Below are 25,308 nucleotides of genomic sequence, written 5' to 3'. Positions count from 1 at the left end.
AATTTCTGTTTTAAAATTATGAAAGAGAGAATTCTCTTTCTCTCAATATTCACAGAGAATTGTGCCTCATGCATAGGTCACTGATTAGAAAATGAATACTTGTGGAGAGTTAATTAGTGATAAATGCTCAGGTGACTCTGCTGAGGTGTAAGAAGCCTTGCACTAGCTATTCAAAACTTTTATCACTTCTTAAAATATAAGCCAGTTTAAAACCTGAACAAATGTAGACCAATGAAAATACTGCTGTTTGTGATGAGATGGAGACAATCATACAAACTCCAGCTGCATTAACCACTAAACAGGGGAAACAGTGAAGACTGTTTTTATTAGTACAGACTTCTCGTATAAGAATGCTGAAGTTTGTATAGGGTTTGATTAAAAAGCTAAGCTTTTCTGGAGCAGACACATTCAGTACTTTTGTTTTGCAAAATGTTTTATTTTGAGAGATAATGCAACATTCAAGTCTTTGTTGCAGCTGGTTTGTTCCAACACTTGTGCATCCTGCCACTGCCCAGGGATAACATCAATATTAATCATGCTGCCCCACGGTTTCCCTTCTGCAAACCAGAGCACTTTAAACAGAGCAGGTCAGCAGGAGTACCAACTCAAAGGAGAGATGGATAGAACAATTTTGTTTGCTTTGGCAGACAAATTGGGACTTAATATATGTATAAAAGCAATCTGTGCTGACAGTAGCTCTCCTTACTTTGCTGAAGTGCATCACTCAAGACCAGTAATTATAAATCCTTCTAAGTTTTAGGAAGCTTTAGCACCATTATACTGGTATTAGTTTATATTATCTGACTCAAAACTTACAAAAGTAACGACATCATTTTACCCAAAGGAGTCAGGGAAGAAAGACTGATACACATGCACATACATACACACATATTTCAATATGTATCACTAACACTTTTATGAAGTTGTCCATGCTGAATCAAGATCTTATGTACATCTTAGTCTCACTATAAAATTATTTTAAGAAAAATCTTGTACTCTATGTGTAACAACTGAAATTGTAAATGGTGGTCAAACATACTGAAAGCTTTACCCCTGTGGTCAGGCTCATTAGTCCAGTTTGAAATATAGGAAGTGGCTCCATCTACTATGGTCATCTGTCTGGTCTCACTGACTCATGCCCTGGTGAAAATGTATTTCCTAAAAGCTGTTTTCTGAATTGACTGACAGAGCCATTATCCCTCTTGCCACTAAATGCTCCTCCAGAATCTGCTGTTCTTCTTACAAAGCTGACAGTGTAATACAAACCACTTCTTGACCCAACCAAGGACACAGCCGACATTTTCTTAAAGAAAACACATTGTTGGAGGCACCTGGCCTTTTCAAAATCTTGGAACTGTATTATAGTTTGACAGTTATAACCTATGAGATTGCATACAAATGGAATAACCTGCATTTTCCTTAGATTTTTGGCCTGAGACTGGAAAAATGCATGAAAAACAATGAATTATTTCTCACAGCTACATGGGGTTCTCTGTTATTCCCCAAGTAGAAGAAATCAATGCTTGGCAGGCTAGAGCATCATTTACAAGCCCTATCAGACTGGACTGAATTTTGAAGGGGATGAAAAAGGCAATAAACATCAGGTAATTCCCAGAGTATTTAATTGGGAAGAGAAGGATAATTTAACCATATGTAGGCTACAATATGACAAAAATGCTGTGGCTTTCCTGTGAGTACATTTGCGTGAGCAATATCCTTCAGCCTGAGCAGCTAGCATTGCTCCAAACACAGCTGTTCATGCCAGCTGACACTGATTTGGCCCTGTGATCTAGCACAGGAGATTAAAAATTCACATATTTTACCTTTCCAGGCAAGTCAGAGGCCTGGTTCTCTCGTGCAGACTCTCTGGATCACCAGACTCCTCAGGCAAAGCACCAGGCTGGACCCTGGGAGACCTGAGGGCAGCGCAGCTCACAGCCTGCACAGCTCTGCCAGCAGCTCTTTAGACTCTGCTCTCTGTACAGAAGCCAGCTATTTTATTTTTTTCATTTAATATCTAGTATAATAGGGCTCTGATTTCCACTTGAGACTCTGCATACTGCTGCAGTAATGGTGATGGCAGTGATGGCAGCGTGGCTTTATGTACTGACAATAAGCTGATCATTCTCCAGGTTATATTAGCTCCCACTTGGGCCAAGTGATATCAGCTATGGAATATGCAGGGCTGTGCAGGGGGCTCCAGTGCATTGCAAACCACTTCCCCACTGTGTGTGGTATGGCTGTGGTAGGGATTGCGTCCACAGAGACGCACAAGGAACTTGAGCCAAATTCAATTTTCGAAGGGCATAATTTAAACTGCATCAGACCACTGTGTGAACATACTCATTTACAACACAACTGTCTTTAATGTCATTTTACCAAATTACCTTCCAAAAGAATACATATTTAATCCAGTTTAGCTAATACATTTTGGATTAATGCCTTCAGATAATTTGGACTATTTCTTTCCTGAGAGTCCTGATGCAAACAAGCAGCTGGAAACTTTTTGAAGGCTTACAAGATTTCTGGCAGAGGAAATAATCACAAGATCAAGAGCTGAACTTGCAGGAGGGACATTAGAAAGCTGATAAAAGTTCAATCCAAATAAAACTAATACATTGCCCTGGCAGGAAAGGGGAACTGCTTTGAAAGACCACCTGATCCATAGCAAAAACTGAGATAATTTCTTGAAAGGACATTCTCTGATTTTTGTTTTATAAAATAAAACTTTAATGATGTATATCTTTGGGCAATCAGAATAGTTTTCACACCCCACCTATGCAGAAATGGTGATATATTTCTTCCCCTTAAAACTTTACAAGCAGGCTGGGATTTTCAAACACAGGCTTCTAAATTAATGCTAACAAAATTCAAGGGATACTTGTTTAGCTTGATAAAAGAAATTTTCTTTTTCAGCAACACATCACTCAAGACAAGGTAAAACTTTAGGAATGTCAAAGTAGAGGTCAGTAGGCCCACTAGGTTCATTAGGTCCAGACGGGGATGGAACATTAAGTGGATATTTAAAATATTATTCACACTTGTGTCGGCAAAGATCATACTACACCAAGATGCATCCAGTACTAATTACCCTTGGAAACAAAATTCCATCACAGAGGCTACTGAGCTGGTATATGAGTTTCTCTATCAAAATAGGAACTGAAATTTCATGTTCATATCCTATTTTCCACAGAGGAAATTACTCACAAGCTGTGGATGCTAAACAGCCATATATTAACTAATTTTGTTGTAAATATTTACAATTCTAATTTGAACTAAAAATCTATTTTTTCTTCTCTATTTGGAGATATACATCCCATTTTATAATAAAAATATCTTGGCTGGGTACACCATTCAAGGAGTAAGGAATCAACTTTATCTGTGCAAGGGATGACTTACCAGAACCTTGATTTGAAAGTCCCAAAGTAGGTTAATGACCTTCCCTAGCAATTAAAACACTACCTTTACTTACCCAAAATGCCTTGCCTGCTGTATCTTAATGTATGTTGGAAAACAGATGGAAGTTTAGTTTGGAAATCAGTCTTTTGAGCAAACTCTCTAAGCGTATTTGTGCAGCTCTATCACCAGCTACAAAGTAGACCAAAATATCTGTGATCAGCAGTGTTGGTTACCCAGCATGAAACACCCATACTCTATGGTCACAGGTTAAACCCCTATAAGTGAAAGACACCATTATCCAGCCACACCCTCAAAACAACAGCTGTATTGATGTTTTCTTTTTTTCTTTTTTCTTTTTTTCCTAACCCAAGACATTATTCCTCTTGTAGAAAAAAAAAGCAGAACTTTTTGAGTATCACCTACAAAGTAAGATGTAATCTATGCAATATTTTAGTTAATGGACTGTGCTGGTTTCAGTTGGGTAGAGCTAATTTTCTTCCCAGTGGCTGCTGTGGGGCTGTGTTCTGGGTTTGTACTGAACACAGGGTAGATAGTACAGAGCTGTTTTTGTGATTGCTGAGCAGGGCTTACACAGAGCCAAGGCCTTTGCTGCTTTTCCTACAGCCACCCACACTGGTGAGGAGGTTGGGGGTGCATGGGAGTTCAGGAGGAGACACAGCTGGGACAGGTGACCCAGACTGGCCAAAGGGATATTCCAGACCAAATGGCATCATGCTCAGTATAAAAAGTGGGGGGAAGAAGGAGGAAGGGGTGGAATGTTCGGAATGTTGGTGTTTGTCCTCCCAAGTGACGATTATGTATGATGGGGCCCTGCTCTCCTGAAGCTGGCTGAACACCTGCTTGCCCATGGGAACCACTGAATTAATTCCTTGTTTTACTTTGCCTGTGTGTGTGGCTTTTGATTTCCCTATTAAAGTGTCCTTATCTCAACCCACAAGTTTTCTCATTTTTACCCTTCCTATTCTCTTCCCAGTCCCACTGGTGGGGGAAAGAGCGAGTGGCTGCCTGGGGCTTGGCAGCTGGCTGGGGTTAAACCACAACACTGATAGAATGTCAAACAAAGGTACACTGGAATCCTGCCATTAGTTTTGATTATTTCCAAACAATGTTTGCCAACGTGGTTTCCAAGTGTCTTTTCTGCTTTGGGTAAATATGTTTATATTAAATGAGTCATCGTATCATATAAAAGTCTTCATGTAGCTGGAAGGTAAAAACCAATAGGATACAGCAAATTTACAACCATGCAGATTCATGTTCTGTGAGAAAAGCCAGTCTTGATTTTCAGTCACACAGGGTCCCTAAACAGTGCTTTGTCTGGAATCTTTCATTACTGAATTGTATCACCTATATGCTGTCCGTACAAACTAGACAGAGTGGACTAAATGGGATGTTCACATTTTCTGATTATAGAGATCTAACCTACCTTCTCTGAATTTTCACCAAAATTGATTCTTTTTCTTCCATTCACCTGCATAGGTGATGCAGGCTCAGTAAGGTGACATTACAGCCAGGCTGACCTGACTATTACCACCAAAAGGGGAGACCCCACACCTGCCACTGCCCTGTCTGCATACTTCCTTTCCCTCTCTTGCTTCTTTCCTCACATTTATTTTGGCTTGGCTGCTACTGCTTTGACCTCCTAAATGGGCTTGTGCCAAGGGTGTTTTAAATCATCCTTATTTGACATGGCTAACACGCCTGAATTACCATGGCAAGGTCTTTCCCAGCCTTAAAATCTGAGGCATGTGGTATGAAACGTGGTTTCATATAAATCTCATATTTCTATCTGGAGGGCAACAAACTGGCCAGGAGCCATGGCTTCCTCTACCATGCCTTACCTTGCATCTCCTAAAGCAAAGAGCAGAAAGATGCTTTAGAGGATGTTTAGCCCACAAGCTAGCAGCTTGTTCTGCCACTCCTCCACCATCTGCTGTGAACCAGGGGGTGCCACCTGGGAAGCTTGTTCAAGAAGCAAGAACAGCCTCCAAGAGCTTCTCCTCATAGCTCTACATGGAACAGTTTTTCTCACCCAGAGTGAAAGCAAAAAGACAGAGTGATAAATCTTGCAGCTGGCTTGCCATGTCCCTTCTCAGTCCTCATTCCCTGCCTTCCAACAGGAAGCTACAAGCTATAAACAAGAATCAGGACAAATTTATTCTACTTTAATTCTCAGGGTGGCCAAACCCAGGGCTGTGGTGTTGCAGCCTAGTAAGATATGTAAGGAATGAAATAAAGATCCTCAGAGGAACATTTTCAGGATTTGTAGTTCCAGTAAGATTCTTTGTATTTGTGTTTAATTGTTTTACAATGCCTTTAAAATCTGGAGATAATTTGAGCTTTCTGCTTATTCTGTAGAAGGTATAATAAACATCTCTCTAATGCCCAGTAAACACTTGCCCCTTATTGTTCTCTTTATTTTTATGCATGCATTCAATTTCATAGCAACAATAAAGCTGTCCAGGCTGTAATCTTTCACATCTTGGGTGGCAGTTCAGATATTTTGGCCACAATGCTTTATTGACTGCACTCTCCCAAGGAACTGTACTGAAACTGCCAAGAAACTCACTATTTTTAACTTATTTAATTCTAGAAGAGTCAAAATAGCACTTCAAACTTTATTCAGGATAGGTCTCATAAAAGCTGAGGACCACAGGTAAACTCAGTGAAATTAACAGCACAGACATGCTCTTAGATCAGCTTCAAAGTTGAGTCAATCCACTGGCAACAGAGCTGCTCCTAGATTGCATCAAAACAAAAATGAAGAATATGCTTGCAGACTGATAGCTTAATGAGAAGCTCAAAGTTCTACACAACTGTATTGTGGGACAGAGGACTTATATTCTACACAGTTGTTATTTGAAGGAAGCTCCCAGTTTCAGAGAAGGATATGACAAGATCTGAAACAAACCCCTTGTCTTGTCATTACTGTTTGATTCACAACACTCTCTTCACCAGGTAGCACTGTATTGCAGCAGAGATCTTTTTATCTAACCTATAAGTTCCTGGAAAACTCTGATTCGGTGACAGATGCCTTTCTGCCTTTGGCAACAGGATCATTCATTAGCACTCATGCATAAAGGTAATGTTGGCAAAAAACATAACAACTCAAATGAACCATCACATTTGGAATTTCTACAAGAGCTCATGTCCCTGTCCTTCAATAGTACCTATCAAGAAAACTACATCTTTACTCAATATCTTGATACATTTAGCTAGAGAAAGATAATTTCTGATTACTTTGCTTTCTTTTTCTCCTCATTCTCTTCTCTTAAATTTCAGGTTCCTAAATTTCAGGCATTACCGACCAAGGTAGTGATCACACACATGACAAAAATTACCAAATTCACCTTTTCTGCTGTATTATTGACTGCAGACACACATAATAAACTTGTATTTTTGGAGAAAAGAATGATTTTGGTAATCAGCAGAAGAACCCAACCATATGAAAAATTGTTGGCAATCAAAGAAAGAAGAGAAATAACTAGCTGATTTTTTTAAAGAGTGGGTAAAGGTTTTTTCTACTATTAATCTAGCTTATTTTTCTCTATGAAGAAAGGTTTTATAAAAAATGGTAGTCAGACAGATGACAGTGCTCTCACGTTATCCTTTTCTTGGAAAACTCTGAGGATCAACTGGATATGTGTCACTGCATGCTTAATGCATGAAGCAAGCTGACTCATTATACTTGGATAAAATAAAGATGTTTAGCACTACTTTAACATAGGAAGAAAAATAGATATATTTACTATAATTCAAATTAATTCAAATGTCTTTATCACTTACCACCATGTTTACTTGACAACCATTTTCAGACCAGAGTAGCCTTTATTTCAGTCACACAGAGCTGAGGGCAAGGGCTCTGGTATCTTCCAAGGAAAGGTCAGAGAAAGGCTCCATCCAGCTCAGCCTTTAGGTGTTAAGAAGTATTGCCTATTCATACTGACAATTTGTTTTGCAAGGCACCAGCATTGCCACAAAGTAATAAGGAAGGAGATGTGCACTGTTTTATCTTTGTAGCATTACTGTGTACAACAAGAAACATATACAGACCCTACAGTCGTTAAATGTAAAACACCAAAGGCATTTCACTGCCTTCTCATGAAAGTTCCCTAAGTAATAGCCGGCAGGATTTTCCCTACGTGTGAGATAACACAAGAAATGCCAAACCATTGGACTGGACTCCTGGTTAGCCAGCCCCTAGCTGACTTTCCTCATCAGTAGCCATGACAGCTCAAAAACATGACTAACAAGAGCTTTGCAATGTGGGGCCCACAAACCACTGGCCATTTAATAACAGTCCTCAAAATCACATAAAGAAAATTCTTAAGCTGTAAGTTTTATGGAGCTTATATGATTACAGTTATTCTATTACCTTGAATGCTAAAGCCTGACCACATACTGTGCAGGAAGCTATTCTGCTTCATATCTGTCCCATTCAGCAAAAACCTCTCATAACACCAGGAGGAAAAGCAGCCAGCACACAGATTCACAGTCCATTTTGTCATTGTTTACCTTTCCGGTTGGCAGGACCATAAAAAGGTTAAAAGGCAGGTATGTTTTACAGGGGGTTTTGCCTCATCAATATTTTTGAGGTCAGCACATTTAAAATAACACCAGCATACAAATGGTAAATTATTCTGACAAGGCAGATGCACTGAAATTCAATGCACTTAAGCCCAGCTCTAAAAAGCCATCTCTTGTCGTAGTAAAAAATATTTCCTCTAAGAGTTCCTGTTAGTTTTGCTTTGTACTTATTGAAGTCCTCACCAGGAGATGGTGATAATTCATTGATAGAAGTTGTTTTCAGCTACTGAAGACTACAACAATTACTATAAATAACATGCTATGGTCCAAGTCTGAGGTCCTCCTCTTAGCAGACTAAAATCAGTCCAGTCCCAACAGCTTATAAGCAAAATAGACAAAACAAAAGAAAGAAATGTTATGATCTCACCTTCCTAGAGATGGGCTGAAGCACAAAGAAAGTCATGAATGGTGGGAAATAGTAAATTCATCTAGATTTTCTTGGCAGATTTACACAAATAGTTACAGTGGTTTTGGAGATGCCTAACAGCATCCCCACCAGGAGGGTACTCAGATGATGGACTTGTGCTCCATACCAGGCTATGGAAGGAGAACAGGAGCTCCTGTGGGCACATGTTGAAGCAAAAGGAGTTTGGACACGGTATAAGGAAAAGCTTTTTCACCCTGAGGGCGGCCAAGCAACGCTGTGAAGTTTTTGTGCTTGGGGAATTTTAAGACCCAAATGGGTAAAAGCCCCCAGGCAATGTATATGATCTCAGAGCTGAGTGTGCCTTGAGCAAAAAGTTGGTAGAAACATCCTGAGGTGCTCTCCAGCCTCTATGGCCCAATGAGGCTATGAAAAAAAATGTTAATGCAAATGTGTATTTTTTCTTTCCAAATGTACTTTCTCTGAAAATTTTCAACAGAATCACTTGGCCTCAGTCTCAGAAATTTATGGAATTCAAGATTAAAGCTTTAATTTTTAGAATTTTAATCTAAATATAAGTGGAGAAATGTCAAACCATGATTCCAAACTGAAAAAGGTAATAGCTACTTCTTTTTGCAAGGCTGTAACCCAAACACATTGTAAAACTTCTTGATTATTCTTTACTTTCTGGCAGGACATTAGCTAATCAGCAGAACCTGATGGATTTTGCTTGAATGAAATCCACATTTTTTGCTATTAAAAAAAAAAATGGACACAAATTTCACCCACATCACCTTCAACGTTTTCTGATAAGACCTTCTCTCTCTGTCTGCTGAAGATTCAGGCAGTAATTCTACACAACACTAAATGTCCTAATATCCTGCCATTTGCAGGGGAAGTCCCATGTGCCCAGCCTCTTGCAGGAATGCTCAGCATTCTGCTGGCTTGGACCCCACCTCCTTTGGGAGCTGACCTTAATATTTAACCTACTTTAATCATGCTGCAGAATGATTATGAAAAATTATGAAACTGGAAAACACTATTAGTGTTGGCAATTACTAGTATTTTTAAAACAAACTTTTTGTTCTTTTTTTTTTTTTTATTTCCAGTAAAGTGAAATTCAAAAAACCCCCATGAAATTAAATACACCACACAGAGTAGTAAGGCATTGCCAGGAAGAATTGAACTGTACAGATGTGTGGCACAGGCACCAAAAAGCAGAATTTATGACATGTAAAGCCTTTAATCCGCAGCTTATTGCTTATTACCTGTTCAAATTTCAGTGAAAGCCAATTAATTTCCAGTCTGAGAGCCCTTCTCAGCTAGGTGGATGAACTGCTACACTGAACAAGTTTGTTTCTTAGCAGAAGCAAATTTTTGAAAATACCTCCAGAAGTGTAAAAATAAGCAATTTTAAATGGCTCAAAATTTTATGCAAAAATGTTTCTCTAAACTCATCCTGTTTCATATATAAAAGGCAGGGAAATGCATTTGCTGTTTGATTTTCCTTGGATCTCAATCTCTTTTGTGATTTGTTGATAGCACCAATATTTGCACCTCTGTTCCACCTGAATAAAGTGCCAGTAACTCCTGTACAATATTGCTGAAATACAGCTGAGAGTGAGGGGTGCAGTGTGGGAGGGATACCAGAGGAATTAGAAAGGATCTTCTCTGCTCTTCCATAACACCAGAGGGACTGAAGTCTCTGAGTCTCCTGGGTCCATGGTAGGTATTACAAATATAAGAGGTAACACTACCCAGAAAAATCTTTTGACTCTTAAAATGTACATGGGCCCCTCTAAGAGTAAGACACAAACTGTATTTCTCACTGTATTTCTTTTATACTGGACAGAGGACAGGAGAAGAAGAGAGCACTTTCTGCATACAAAAAAAAATTGAGTATAGGTTGCCTTCCAGAGCAGATGGTAACAGAGAGATTAATCTGTTTCTTTTACCCTACTACAGCCACCTGCAGCAAGGCATAAGCAGGCCAAATGCTCCCTCACCCTGGGTAGGCAGAAAGAGAAGTCATTATTTTCCATTCTGGAAATCTGATCACACTCACATATTCGGTATATCGGTCATTTCAAATAACCTAAACTGGCCAGAAAATAAAACGCAGAATTTCATTTCCAACATCACAAGATTCTGCTCTTGCTTGAAATGCTTTTATCTAATTTAAACAAGAGAGGATGGAAGCCTTATTGACTGGGTAGTGTAGTTAAAATTAAGCTGACTAACTGATCTGGCATGTCTGGGATTGCCTCTTTGAATTGAAGAATTCCCCAGCTCCTTCACAGTGAAACGTATTTCTGTTGAAGCTTCAGAATAAAATGAAAATATTATTCAGTCTAGAAAATATTGATCCATTTTGGAGTTATTCAAGCTGCCTAGCTTTATCAGTTTAGGCTTCTTGGGCTCATAACAAACCTCTACAGTACTCTCTGAGGAGCCTCAAGCAGACTGTCCCCTCACACTCCCACCCTGATTATTCTGTGACCTAGTACCCAGCCAATGCAGCTTGCAATCAGCCCTCTTTAAAAGGCTCTCTGCAGATCTCAGCATATCATAGCACTTTGATTTCTCACAACCAAAAACTCCACCCTGCACCCTCTCACTGAGATGCAGAGTTTAACACTAGTATTTTATCTAAAACAGGACACATTAAACTCACAGTAAAGAGTGGGGCTCTGCACAGCTTTGTAAACAGCCACACACAAGGTCATGCTCCCCAAAATTAGGTTATTTTTAGTAAATCTTCTGTTTTACCCACTTGCAATATCACCATAAACTGTGGTCATCACTGAAGTAGCCTCATTCAAGCAGTCATTCAAGAATGAATGTTACAACTCAGACTGACAAATATTGGGGGGCAAGAGGGGTTTAAAGTGCTTTAGCTTCAAGTAGCTGATAACACAATCTTTTTACACCACAAGAAATAATAGATTTCTAAATATAAACTTTATGCTTTTCCCTGATATGGTGCTTCAGTGGGAAAGCCATAGACTGTGTGTCACAATGCAAAAGCACTGCAAAGCTGACACAAACAGACAAGCCACATAAATACACATTTTGTATACCACTTCCTAAACATAAGTTATCCCACTGTAATTTCAACAGTAGACTTACAGCAAATGACCTTCTTAGTGTGAAAGTATTTATTCTGGTCAGTTTATTCCTAAACAGCATGGGAAATAAGGAAATACAATGTAAAATATGACCTAATGATAAAATTTGCAATTACTCAAGAGCAGCTCTACTGATACAATTATTTTGGCAAAAAAGAAATGTGCCCCCTAACAAAAATTGTTGCTTTGTATACGTATATATATATATATGAACACACACATGCAATACAGCCAAGTTCACTTTCCCTGCACAGATCAACACCCACAGAAGTCCTGCATGCAGAAACCAAAGAAGAAAAACTGTGGAGCACAGGAGAGGGAATCAATTTGGGGCTTTGTTAGTGTGAACAAACACCATCACACTGCTTCACACCTGAGCTGGGACAGCACAGCTCCACACCAGACAAAGCCACTGGCCACAGATCTCTCCTTTTCAGTCATCGATACCACTGAACTTCCTTTTCCCTTCATTTTATTATCTTCTCTTGTAGCTATTTTCCATCTGTTGTGTTACCTGTTTTTCTCTTTGTCTGGTTACATCAATCCACTTAAACAGGTACTATCAAAAGCACAGCAGGCAGACGAAATGCATTTGACTCATCACCAACAGTCCAATGCCCACTCAGGGGGGTTGTTACAGTCTTTATTTTACAATTAGCTCCTGCCCACTGCATCAACTTAGACTTTAATTTGCTATTCTGTTTCCCCAGCTAGAGAGCATTGATAGTCCCCATTGGATTTATTTTCTGTTCTAGATACCTATCTCTGAAAATGAAGATATGGAAGGAAGACCCATGGACTATGTGACACAGTTAGTACCAGGAGGAATAGTGTATCTGTGGGATCTTTTTGCATGGTTATATTTCACACATCTAACACTGCAAGGAAACACATTCTGATGACATTAAATTCAAATCAATAATATAAGGGGCAGTTTCAACGACTCTCTGGAGATACAATCGTGCTCCAAAGCTCACTGAGGCCAATCTTGGGTCATTTGTTTCTAAATGTATGATAAATTTCTTCTGCAAGTTCAATTTTGCAAGGACCCAGGCATCTCCTGGGGTATGTGATGCATGCCCTTAGCTCCTACTGAGACTAATGGGACCTTAAGGGGCTGGACAAATTTCAGAAACAGGCATTTTCCAAATTATAACAGCAGTTCCTGTCTGAGGACCAGATCCAGTACCATGATGTATGCCCTGTATTGCTGCTGAAAGAAAAAGAAGCACAAAATATTCATTCTCTTGAAGAAGGAGACTACAGAAACCCCTAAAGTTAGAACACAAGGCAACCAGCTCATGCATGGAGCACATCAATACAATTCTTAGGAGGCTCCCAGGAAAGCTGGCTGGAGAGGCAGCCAGCCAAACTGGGGTTACCACAATGTGTGTTAGGAGGGCAAGACATGATTACACTATCATTATTTACCAAGCAAGATACAGAATTTTTTCAAGCATGACTGAATTGCATCTGCCCTTGAACACCTGGCTGGGAGTAAAACTGGCTCACAGGCAGAGAGAAGCTGGCTGCCTTTGCTGCAGATAAACTCACTATCATGAGAACTTCAAAGAGCAAGGCATTTAGTAATTAAAGGAGAATAAATATAGGGCATGTGACCATGCCATTTCCCCTTCTCTATCTGATGCCACAGGAAAGCATGGAATGACTAAAACAAAGCTTGTTTTCATGTTCTTTTCTATCAAGACTAAATAAGATTATAGCAGAAGCAGGCAGGCAGTCACATTGACAGCACAGTGATATTGTGAAGCTGGTTGAGAGGAAGAAAAAAAAAGCACCAACTCAAGAAGTCTCTCAGCAGTCTATTTTAAGGAGGCATCTTATATAACAATTATTCTGGATTCTTGAGCACCGTCTGCCACAGTGCCACAAGCAAAGGAAGTATAAAGAAGTATGTGACACCATTTGAAGACTGTTAGTTTTAATTAGTCTGTAATAATGGTGGTTATATAAATCCTTGCAGGTTGAATTAGAGGAAGAAAGTGCCATGGAGATTAAGCCTACTTAATATCTAAATCATTCCAAAGCTGAGAGGAAAATAGATTTTCTTTTTTAATTCTTTTGCAAATGGCAAGCTCAGACATGAGGGTGGCGATCAGTCTGCGGTATTTATAGGCACTAACCACCATCATTGGTCTGAATTCTTCAGAGCAGGAATACACACTCTCAGGGAGGCGAGGGACAGGTGGCTGCTCCTTGGCAAAGGAGCACTTTTCTGTCCAAAAGCTATGGAGTGAAGCATCAGCTGTCCATGTACAATTTAGCAGGAAACTAGAAGGGTCTCTCAAGGTTGTGGTACCTTTTTTCTACCTTTTCTCTCTGCAAGAACAGCCACAGGTTCTGGATGGAAACCTCAGTTTCTTTGGTTTCTAGTTTAGGGGTTAGAATTTGGCTAATAGCTTTGGTCACAGACAGTGTTTAGGACAAAAGGATGTACCAGAATTTTAAGAAGACCAGTAAAACACTTCCGTGTCTTAAAATCACGCATGCATTTTATTTTAAGCTTTAGCATATATGTAAAAAGAAATAAAATTGTCTGTTACTGGTTACAAAGAGTGCTGTGTCTAATTCAAACCAGAATTTTGATAGTTTCATTTCTGATGCCAATCCAAAAAACAGTTATTCATATAGCTACTTTGCTAGCCTGATAAGAATTAAAGGAGGAATTATATGGACATTACCCAGGTTTATGGAGCTTTACCCCAACCAACCACCATCTGCTTCTCCCAGGGCCATGCAGGTGTATAAATCAGAAATAGCCCATATCCAGAAAAGCAATGCTGCATAGAAACTTTGCAAACCTCAAGAAAAGAAAACATAATTTAGGCATTAAGATGTAACTGTGCATAACACATCTGGGGCAAATTTTCAGGAAATCTAAGTTAGCTTTGCTCCAAATACTTCTGTGTGATTTCATAGCAGCTGTTTCATGGAGAGTTTGAAAATTGTCCCACTCTTTATCCCCATTAGATACAAAACTAAAAGCTTCCTAATCCATGAATGAGTGCTAAAATAGCAGAAAAAAAAAGATGAAAGGATGAATGTTAGGGCAGCTAATAAAGATATAAATAATATTGAAACTTGCAATAACTGAATATTACTACACGTCGATGTAATGCTTTACCAGTTTTTATCCATTTAGTTCCTAGTATGCTGACTCAAAAAGAGAAACACCCATTTAGGCACATCTTATGCATGTAATATTAAAGCCACCCTCCATGAAAAAGCCTCTGTATATGCCAGTGTTAGGAACTCTTCATAGTGACTAATGTTTAAACCAAGGAAACATATTGCTCTGATTATACTTTTTAAATGGGCATATTGAAATTTAGAAAAGAAGCAAAGAAGGTAATAAAACTCCTCCAGTTCCCCATCCAAATAACTATAATCACATTAATTATATTGCCTTCTATTCCATCGTTATCGTTACTACATTATGGTTAGAAAATCAAATGCAAGAAACTTTTCTTTGTGTCTGATAACAAAACATTTTGCTTAGATGTTCTTAGTTAGAGCTGTAGTCTCCTTCACAAAAGCACAACAGTAGGGAGGTGAAGACATGAAGTTCCCCAAATCCACAGAGATTGTACAAAGCTGGAAGGAATTGTGGAGTTACAATTCCCTGGGCAAATGCCATTACTGCTTAACAAACTTCACCTGAGGAGGTGTCTCGACTGAATTTTACAGTAACTTCCCACCCCACAGGGTACCCACTCTAGCAATGCTTTTCTCATTTATAGGAGGTTTTGAATAGCATGTTACAAACTTCTCCCTGCAGCTTTCTGAAAGAAGCTGCACCTGTTTCTTTCTTCCATGCTATCCAGCGTGCAGGAGGGGCTATGAAAGAGCAAAACACACAGCATGTGTGTAACTAGGAAAGGCAGAGAGAGATGCAAACACCTGCTGGGACCCCATTTAACCAGTAACCCAAGAATTCCCTTGTAGAGGGCTGAACAGGTTAAGCCTTTACCTGTTTCTTTAGACACGCATGCACAGAATGTAATTTTTACCTCTGTAATGCAGTGAGCTAAATATAATTTACATTGCAAAGTACACATAAACATAAATAGACAAAGCAAGTATCTTTCTTGTATAGATGCAAACCTTGGCTGTTGGAACACCTGATGGAAAAGGCATGTCCAATTACTGCAGTTCAAAAGCCAAGGCTCACATGTCACAGCCAAGATGAACTGTAGTTCCCTCTGCTGCCCTGCTGATCATGGCTTGTCATGTTGGGAGAGCAAGCACACCCCTGAAGGGTTGCCTTTTTAGCCTACCAGTAATCCAACTTACAACATTGACCCACAAATAGTTGCATTGGCACAATACCCAAAAGGAAGGGGGAAAGGAGGTCAGTAAACTGTGGCATGAAATCAAGATGTAGCCAGAAGCATGAGGACGAGTGATTCTCTATGCTGTTCTCTTTTCCTGTGCCATCATGGTCCTTTCTTTGATCTTCCTTCCAGCTGTTGCCATAACATGGTTTTCAATTTAATTTCTCTAAGTGCAGTTTGATTTAAGCATATTTGCAAAACCTCTCCTGAGATTTTAGAATCACTGTTGCATGTCTCTTTATTCAAATAACAATGGAGCCTGCTCCTGAGGACCTCAGGCCTGATTTTTCATTACCTTGCAAACTCATTACTTGTTTACACCTGCATAAAATTCAGATGTTAAAGCATTATAAACTCTGGTGGCCTCAGTATAAATGTTTGCATAAGAGGCAGAATGTCAGAGCAAGTGAAGCATGCCCGCCTGGCAGCAAAGAGACACCCCAAGCAACACTGCACCATCTCCCTTGTCCTGGGTTGTAGTGTAGGATGTACACAAAGTGGTGATTCTATCACCATCTTCATGAACTCTTGAAACCAAGTGGGGCAGTGCTCTAGTGTTGGGCTCTCTTCTGCTAATGGCCCATCAACGCCTGGCCCATGACTCACAGGTAACTCCCTCCAGGAGTTATCTCTGTTTAATGGGCCATCAAGGACCCACTTCACACTCATCATCCCATTGTGAGATGCTCCACCCTGGGGGAGGAGCCAAGCATTCCCACCTGGATATAATCTGGGATTTGGGACAGTGCAAGGAGCCCTTACCTGCTGGATTCCCAGAGCACCAGAGCTACCAGATCTTTCTACAGGATCACTGCTTCAGGAAGAGCCCCTCACCTGGACTGCTTCCACCATCCTGCTCAGGTTGTATTCTGACTCTGTCAGTGGTCCTTTGTGTTATTGCATTTATTTTATTTTATTTTTACCTTTCTTCTTATTAAATTCTATCTCTGACTTGGAGCCTCTCACTCGTTTTGCTTTCAAACCACGACATTCCTACAGCTGGAAGAAGCTCCAGTTAATGGCATCTGCGTAAGCCCCTGATAGGACCACGCTCCTACAGCACACACAGCAAGCACACTGCAGTCTGCTCCAGAGAAAGGCACTGCCAGAGGCAGCACCAGCACAAAGGGGCTGTGACTGAAAGCAGTATCAGGAATATGTCACGAAGGGACAGTGGGGAAGCCATATGCTCCTCAGACACAGCTGTGCCTTAGACAGGCAGAATAGTCTCAAGAACTCCATGCTGTTTACAATTTCACTGAGGCTCCTTTCTTTTCCAGGTAAAAAAAAAGTGTATCAGTTCAGCCCAACAGAAGAGGTTCTGTTCAAAGCAAAACTGTGAAGGCCTAACCAACAATAAAAAAAAAAAGCTATTATCATATATATTATTAGGTGTCCAAGGTGCTGGTGCTTCTGAAGACTCTACTAGGGTTTTTTTAAATCAAATCAAATAAATAAAAGCTGTTCTCCCTGGCACAGTTGCTCCCAGGCAGCCAGGACCAGCCTCTCATGGCATAAGGGCAGCTGCACCTATTCAGGTATATCTGCCTATATACTTTGGAATTTAAACTGATTTCTCAAAGAAAATAACTTCCAAACATCAGGGAAGAAAAACAGGATGTGTTAGTCCTTCAGAGAGCATAAGGGTGGTGGAGTCCTAGACCTTTTCTATTCCCTCACACTAAGATTAAGATTGCTCCAGTTGTGTGTGGTACTTTTATAGCCAAGTGTTTAATACAGGGAAAAGTCAGGCTCCCACACTTCTTGAGGATGATTATTCCAGGAGGTAATAACTGAACTCTCCTACAGGAAGTTATTCCAAATATTGAGAATATATTCTTCTTTGTCTAAGTTCCTCCATTTACTAATAGCTACAACTCATCTTTTATGCTAAATAATAATTCTCTCTCTTTGCGGGAGTTCTATCCCTGAGATATTTGTGGGCTCTTCTATCCCTTAGGCCATATTAGTCACCACTTAGCCAAACTATACTCATTTAGTCCTTTTTATTAGGTCTCATTATTTATTCTTAATCCCCTCCCCTGAACTCCCTGGTTTCCGAATCTCTCTCACAACACTATAGCCAGTATTCCCCACGCTCCTGCCTTCTAACACTGAAGAGAGGAGCTCTCCTCTCCTCATCCCAATGTTCCCAGAAATACAGAATACAGTTTAGCTCTTGCATACTGCATCTCTTCATCCCTACGTCTTCTTTAGTGTTATTGCTTCCCAATGCCAAATCTGGCTTCCCTTACTCACATAGCTAGCCCAGCTGGAGCAAAGCCCACAAATAGGATTAAGAGTTGGCTTTCGCCTCCATCTCAAACTGTGTTTGCTTCTCTTAAGTACTTTTTTTCTTTAAAATTCATTGCTCTCTCAAGGTTTAGTACAATGTTCTCTGCTGCAGTAATAAAAGGGCTCAGTTTTGAAAGGTTTTTTGCAGTTTCAGTACCATCTGAAGCTACTGGAGTTTAAGCATCTAAATACCTAAAATCTGGCTTAAATACTATTAACAACATATCATGCTCAAGCAAATATGCTTGAGAATTCAGAGACTGATATTTAGGAATGAATTTTCTTTCCAAGAATGGTATTTTCAGTGCTGCATAGTTTAGTTCCAATAACAAGGTAGGTATAATTATGTCTCACTACTGCCCTAATTATTTTTAGAATTTCAATGATTCTGTCACCATGGGTGCTTTTCAGTAAGTTTTGGCTGCAAAAAATCTCCCCCTGACTTCTAGAAAATAGCAGCAGTGCCCTGACACAACTAATGCCCTTAATAATTGGCTAGTATTTAACAAAAACACTGATTCTGAGTATTCAGTGAGCCACTGACTCACCAAAATAATGTGAATTTACTGCTGGTATTAGTGGCTTTGGCTTACACCACTAAAGGCTCTGAAATGCTAAGGATATGATACTGAATCACACTGACACAAAAAATGGGTATAAAGGCAAGGACTGGGGAACAGGTACAGCAAATATTTACAAGGTACATCTTACCTCCCACAGAATTAATTCTTCTCAGTGTCTACAGCATACATTGAGAGAGTAAGAACAAATTATTATTCCTTTCTCCACCCATTGGGAATGGGATACTTTGGAGAGGTAAAGAGGAGGCAGGGAATGTGAGCTGACTTCTTTGATTTGCCTTTGTCTGAAGGCAAAGGTGCATCCTGCCCCATTTCTCTCCCAGCCTCAGCACACACCTACATAAATGAAGCTCAGAGATCTCTGAAACATAAGCAGCAAGAGAAGGCAAACCACAAACATGACAAGATGAGAGATGGTGACATAAATACTCATCTGCTGAGCAGCCCTGCTGGCTAATAGAAAACATCTATCAGAAAAACAACTTCCACTCTTAGAGAGCAGCTTTGGCTGAGTATAGGAACTGTATCTTGTGCACAGGTGTCCATAGCTACTAAAATAACAGTCTCTGACTATGATGAAATGATGAAACACTATCTAAAGATATATTTACTAGATCCAAATTTAACTGACAGGTCAACATATCTTTTACCAGGTGCTATGACTTCAGAATGTTAGAAAGGTGATAAAGCTCAGAGGAGACTTGACTACATCAGTGAAAAACTTTGCTTTCCAATGACACTCTAAATGTTCTCATCACTATTTAAGTGGTGGGTCAAAAGATCAACAAAATAACATTGGCTGGCATAACATTCTTTCTGTAGCAGAAACATGACTATCCTGACAATTTATATTATGAAGTCCAAATGTCAGTGACATATCCTGAGCCTGTGCTCAACTGTCACTAACCTCTGACTTCCCTTCAGATTCAAGTCACATTTTATCTTTCATGTATTAGTGTCCGTCTCTAAAAAAATCTCCCAGGGCTTTTTTAGATCATACCTTCCATGTCTACAAAGTTTACACCCAATTTGTCTATAAGTATGATGTGGTACACTGTAATGTAGAACTGGTTTATCCAGCAATTGTTCTATCTGGCTAAGTTGCAGAAGTCCTTTGGAAAAAGGTTAATAAAAACAAATAGGCTTTTTTCAAAATTAACATTTCTGCACTGTCTAAAGTTTAGAGGGTTTGTTTTTTTCCAGCACTCCTATCAAAATTTTGGTCAATTTGTTCGCTGAAAATCTACTGTGAACTGGATTATTGAAAAAAGATGGTTAGACCTTAAAAAACAGGAAGAAAACTAGCTGTTTACAGCTTAACACATTCTCTGCAGTTGAAGTCCTATAATGGCAAACTTTGATACTAAGGTACTAAAGTCAGCACTAAATCCAGACTGCTGAAGAAATGCCATTCCAGCCCAGAGGAGGACTTGCATGACAATATTTCCTTCATTTCTGCAGGGTATTTCTTCCCCTGCCCTCATCTTTTAGAGAACCAATAGTGTGCAGCTGGTCTTGGCCAGGAAGACACAATGCCCCAAGCTGATGATGCATGGATTGCTGCTTGAACCAGATCCAAATGAACCACACAACTCTGTACTAGAATTCAGAAGATGTGTTTATGCCTGGCTTCCACAGAATTTCTTGCATTTCCTCAGAAGCTACAAGCTGCTCATTATAAAGAGGACAGTGAAATAAGCAAGTGTGAACTTGATCCAGAAGTTATTCTCGTTCTGCAACAACTCGTTCTGCCGCTTAACTCACCAACTCTCTGCCACTCGATGATGTGCCAGTATACATCCTGTCTTGCAGAAACTCTTGACTTTTTTTGATTCTACTTTGGCTCCCCTACTGCAGTGATGCATGCTTTGCTTCTTTAGCTGAAGCTGTTTTTGCTTCACAAGAGCACAACTATGATGTGGCAGGCATGACCACAGCAGTATCTGGTAAGCCCTGGCAGCACTGTAACAGTGTGTTGTCCATCATGGGGCTCCTCAGAGGTGCTGTCCTAAACCACAGTCCATGGCAGACCTGTGACATTTTGCATTGTGTGTAGGTATAGACACCATTTCAGAGTCACCAGTCAAGTCACTAAAAAGGTAACCTTTATGGATCTTGAAGACCTTTTAGTGAAGGAGGCTGCTTTATTCTCTCTACCCAACAATATAACCAGGATGTGAATAGAAAAACTCCAGGGCTAAGAAGATGTCAGCCAGAAGTACCATGGGGAGCCTATACAAGGCTTTGTGGCAAAAAAGGCATTTCATGACATGAACATGATCCCTGAACAATTAGATTAAAATTTTCTGCTGACTATCCCCATGGAAAATAAAAGAAGTGAAAAGAAAGAAAAACACAAAACTGCATTCATAGAAAATTAGGAAAACAAACAGAAATGCAACCTAAGGCAGTGCAAGATATCTAATTGTCAGTTGCAAAACAATAGCTCTAGTCTATCTTTCTTCTTTTTTAATTGGCAGGATCTAAGGCAAATTATTATAATAATCTAAAATCATTTACATTCTGAAAAGACTATAGGAAAAGAAAGCAATCTTACAATGAGTAATGTAGTAGTAACAATCAGTCGAGACACTGTTTTGAGGCAACTATTTTAACTACAGTATACAGAGAACATTATTTAGGCATTTTTCATTAAAAGTGATATAATTTTCATTCCAGAATGCCTCTCATTTAAGACAGCAGATATACTGTATGACTAGACTGAGTTTAGCTCCTCTGTGGGTTGATCTATTAGTGAATTCACTGGCCCCACACAATTCACTATACTGTCTGAGTTCAAAGGATAAAAGTGCTGTTTGGGAAAGGACTTTATATATAACTAGAGGAGGGCCCTTGGGCACCCCTCAGGCAGCACAGATATGCTCTAACCCAGAAAGAAGCCCAAGAGCAAAAGTCACAGTTAGGCTCCTTCTAGAAAGACAGTTCAGACAGCAACAAAAAATAATTAGACAGCCAAATGCTGAATCAGTAACTTTCTTTTGTCTTCCCATATCTGCACAGAAATTCACATTTATGTCAACTCAAGTGAGGGGAAGTGCACAGAAAACAATTAGGTATACACATAATGCTGAATCACATGAACCTGATTTATCTGTCCAAACAGTACCTCTAGCCTCTATATAGTCTGTGGAGAGAGACAAACTACTCTAAAAGGCATTGAGGGCATCTCTATTAGGTTCCCATTTTAAGCTGATGCCTGTAGAAGTTTAGCTTCCCTGTAGATCAAGAATTACAGTAGGTGGTTTAGTAAAAATATCCTTCATTACATACTGTACTGGTTTCAGCTGGAGTAGAGTTAATTTTCTTCCTAGTGGCTAGTACAGGGCTATGTTTTGGATTTGTGAACTTAACACAGGGTTGATAACACAGAGCTGTTTTTGTTATTGCTGAGCAGGGCTTACACAGAGCCAAGGCCTTTGCTGCTTTTCCTACAGTCACCCACACTGGTGAGGAGGCTGGGGGTGCATGGGAGATTGGGAGAGGACATAGCTGGGACCAAACTGACCAAAGGGATATTCCAGCCCATATGGCATCTCATTCAGTATATAAAGTGGGAGGAAGAAGGAGGAAGGGGGTGTTGTTTGTAGTGATGGTGTTTGTCTTTCCAAGTCACTGTTACCTGTGAGGGAGCCCTGCTCTCCCAGAGATGGCTGAACACCTACCTGTCCATGGGAAGTGGTGAATTAATTCCTTGTTTTGCTTTGCTTGTGTGCACAGTTTTCGCTTTTCCTACTAAACTGTCCTTATCTCAACCCACGAGTTTTCTCATTTTTATCCTTCCCATTCTCTCCCCACTCCCACTGACGGAGAGAGTGAGCAGCTGCCTGGAGCTTGCCTGCTGTCTGGGGTTAAACCACAACACCTACAAATTAGTTACTATTGATATGGCCTCCTCCAGAGACTTACAGAAAATCACAAGGCTGTAACTTCTGTTCTCAGTTGCACCTGCAGGTTTTCTCTACATCTTCAGATTTAGAGCTAGCTTGAAGTATCTGCTGCCCTTTATAATCATTTTTCCAAAACACATTTTCAAAAAACCTGTTTTCATTTTTTGACTCAAAATTATTTTCTTTCATATTGGCTTCTTAATCAAATGTATGCCCACATCTTGAGAAGCAAAATATTTAGTTTTCATTAGACAACCAAATATTTATTCATAAGCCACCCACCAGGAATAGGAACATACACAATCATTGATTTTTATCCTAGATAGTATTTCCACTCCCAGGCCACTGACAACAAACCAAGGAACTTTCAAGTGAGCCCTATAACTCCAAAATATCAGAACAGCTGAACTAGCTATAGAGGACATGCTTTATCACAGTCTGGTCCAGTCCCATTGAGGTTTGGACTGCCAGTGGGGATCACAGAGTATTGAGAGGAAATGTAGGGTGAGGGGGGACATCATAGCATCTGGGATGGCAGTGACACAGAGCCTACCTCACTGAGGACATGCAAAAGGCAAGGAGACAAAGGGAACACGCCAAGAGAATATGGGTAAGAAGTGTAGTGATGTGAATGATAAATCACAATAGAGGCAAATAGAAGCAACTGACTGAAAGTGGAATCATGAAGAACACTGAAAGAGTGTCAAAATGCAATTCATCACTGAGCACCCTGCTGCCCACTGCAGCTGCCATTACCTGCCTGATCCAGAACAATTTATCTGCTGAAGTTACAATGCATATTGCATCCACAGCCAGAAAACCCTTTCTCTGCAGTTTTCCCAAAACAGGAAACCAGAGCAGCCCCTCTGCAGAAACTCCTTTTGCACATGGAAAAGCCTTTCAGCAGCAAAATCCACTCACAATGAATGAACTGATTTGCCAAAAGTTTGTAAAAAAATCCATTTACATTTATCTGCATCATCAAAATCATTCTTTGTATATAGCCAAAGTGTAAAACCACTCAAAGTCAAGTAAAATCTGCAATAATGTTATTCTTAAGCACAAACTTCCTTCAGTTATATCTTCATATTCTGGTCACTTCTTTACATGAGTAACAGTTTCAACAGATAGAACTTATTTACTTATTTTGTATTCTGAAAACTTGCCTCAAAAAGTTTCAATCTTCTGCGTACTGACAGATTCAAGTTTCCCAACCACAGCTGACTGCCGTGCACTTATCCCACATTTGAGTAACAGCCTGACAATCTTTTGCAATTTAGAGACAAAACAAAACAAAAAACAACAAGAACTGTGTAAACTTTAAAAATACTACCTGCACTATTCAGAGATTCAAGACAGTAAATCTCAGAAGAAGCAAATAATTGCTTCTTTTAAGATTAAAAACAGCTCTGCATCTTTTCCATTGACAATATGCCTACCAAGGAAGCAAAGTGACTTTAGACTGCAGCATAACCTAAATAACTTATATTTACCTAATGTGGTAAAACTTCAGTTGCCTTGATGGATTACATACCACTGAATGTTTCAAATACATCATGGCACTACATTTTCAGCTGCCCTTTTTTTTTTTTTTTTTTTTCCCCTAAATGGGCAGTCTCAGCACAGCCAAATGCACTGTTTGTAAACAGAAAACTCATTCCTGCTTATGGCCTGCAAGTAGACACAAAGCAGCCCTGGGGTAAGCTGTGAGCCAAGTCAGAAAGCCTTTACATTCAATTAGTAGCTTTACTTTTCCTCTTGGATTTGTAACTGCAGAAACCAATTTATGATGAGAATGAGCAGAGTCCTTGGAGCTGTCAGGAGCATGGCAGGGCACTAAGCAGAACTCTGCTTGATAGAAACCACACAAAGAAAATTCAGAACTCGCTTCCTTGCCCTTGGCTCTCTCAGTCACCTTTGTACACTCTGCTCCCAGGTCTCCTCTCTTCTTGTATTGTGCTTGATGAACAGCACAAACACAGGTACTGTTGAAAGGGAACTAAGGAAATTGATTGGAGGGATGCACATCATCATCTGCTTGCTCACTTCTCTTTTATATAGTTTTCATAAAATAATTATCAGTTTTGTTAAGTTAAGATGGAATCTGAAGCAGGATTGACAACTTCTGTTACTTAGATTAACTACATGGGGATCTATTCCAGTGGACACTGAGAGCTCACAGACTACAAGCTATGATAGGAAAGCCAAGAAAGGAAAAAAACACGACATTTATTTAAGTCCTCGTATTACTCTTAATAAGTCTGAGAGGACATTTCCTCCCTCAGACCAAAATAATAACGAAGACTTTCCTCAATACTAATTGCTCTCAAGCACCCAATCTAGTCACTTACAGAATCTATCATATTAGGCCTCTCTTTTAATCTTACAAATATCTAAAATTACATTAGATCTAAAAGGAATAACCAATAAAATACATCACTTAGCTCTGGTTCTTTCTAAGGATGACACTAATTTATGTTTCCAGAATTCCAGTTACACTGCTAGACCCCAATTAACCAAAACAGTGGAACGATCCCTAGCATCCATACGGAGAAATGCTCTGAAATTTCATTTCAGATCAATTGTACTCTTGAAACAATATACTGCTAGGATCCTCAGCATGCACCAAGGGCATGTTCTCCAGAACAGCCTGTGTGTGCCAGGAATAACTAA

The 25,308-nt window shown here is 39.7% G+C and overlaps 1 protein-coding gene across 1 annotated transcript in view; it reads right to left on the bottom strand.

Moving 5' to 3' along the window:
* The window catches only part of KIF26B (kinesin family member 26B), a 272,065-nt gene that overhangs the window by 100,622 nt on the left and 146,135 nt on the right, over nucleotides 1–25,308 (bottom strand). The window lies entirely within an intron of this gene.

Source organism: Zosterops lateralis (genome assembly GCF_965231275.1).
Source record: "Zosterops lateralis genome assembly, chromosome: 3".
Taxonomy (NCBI): domain Eukaryota; kingdom Metazoa; phylum Chordata; class Aves; order Passeriformes; family Zosteropidae; genus Zosterops; species Zosterops lateralis.
Note: the sequence above shows the minus strand (reverse complement) of the source record. Positions and strands in the feature narration are given on the sequence as shown.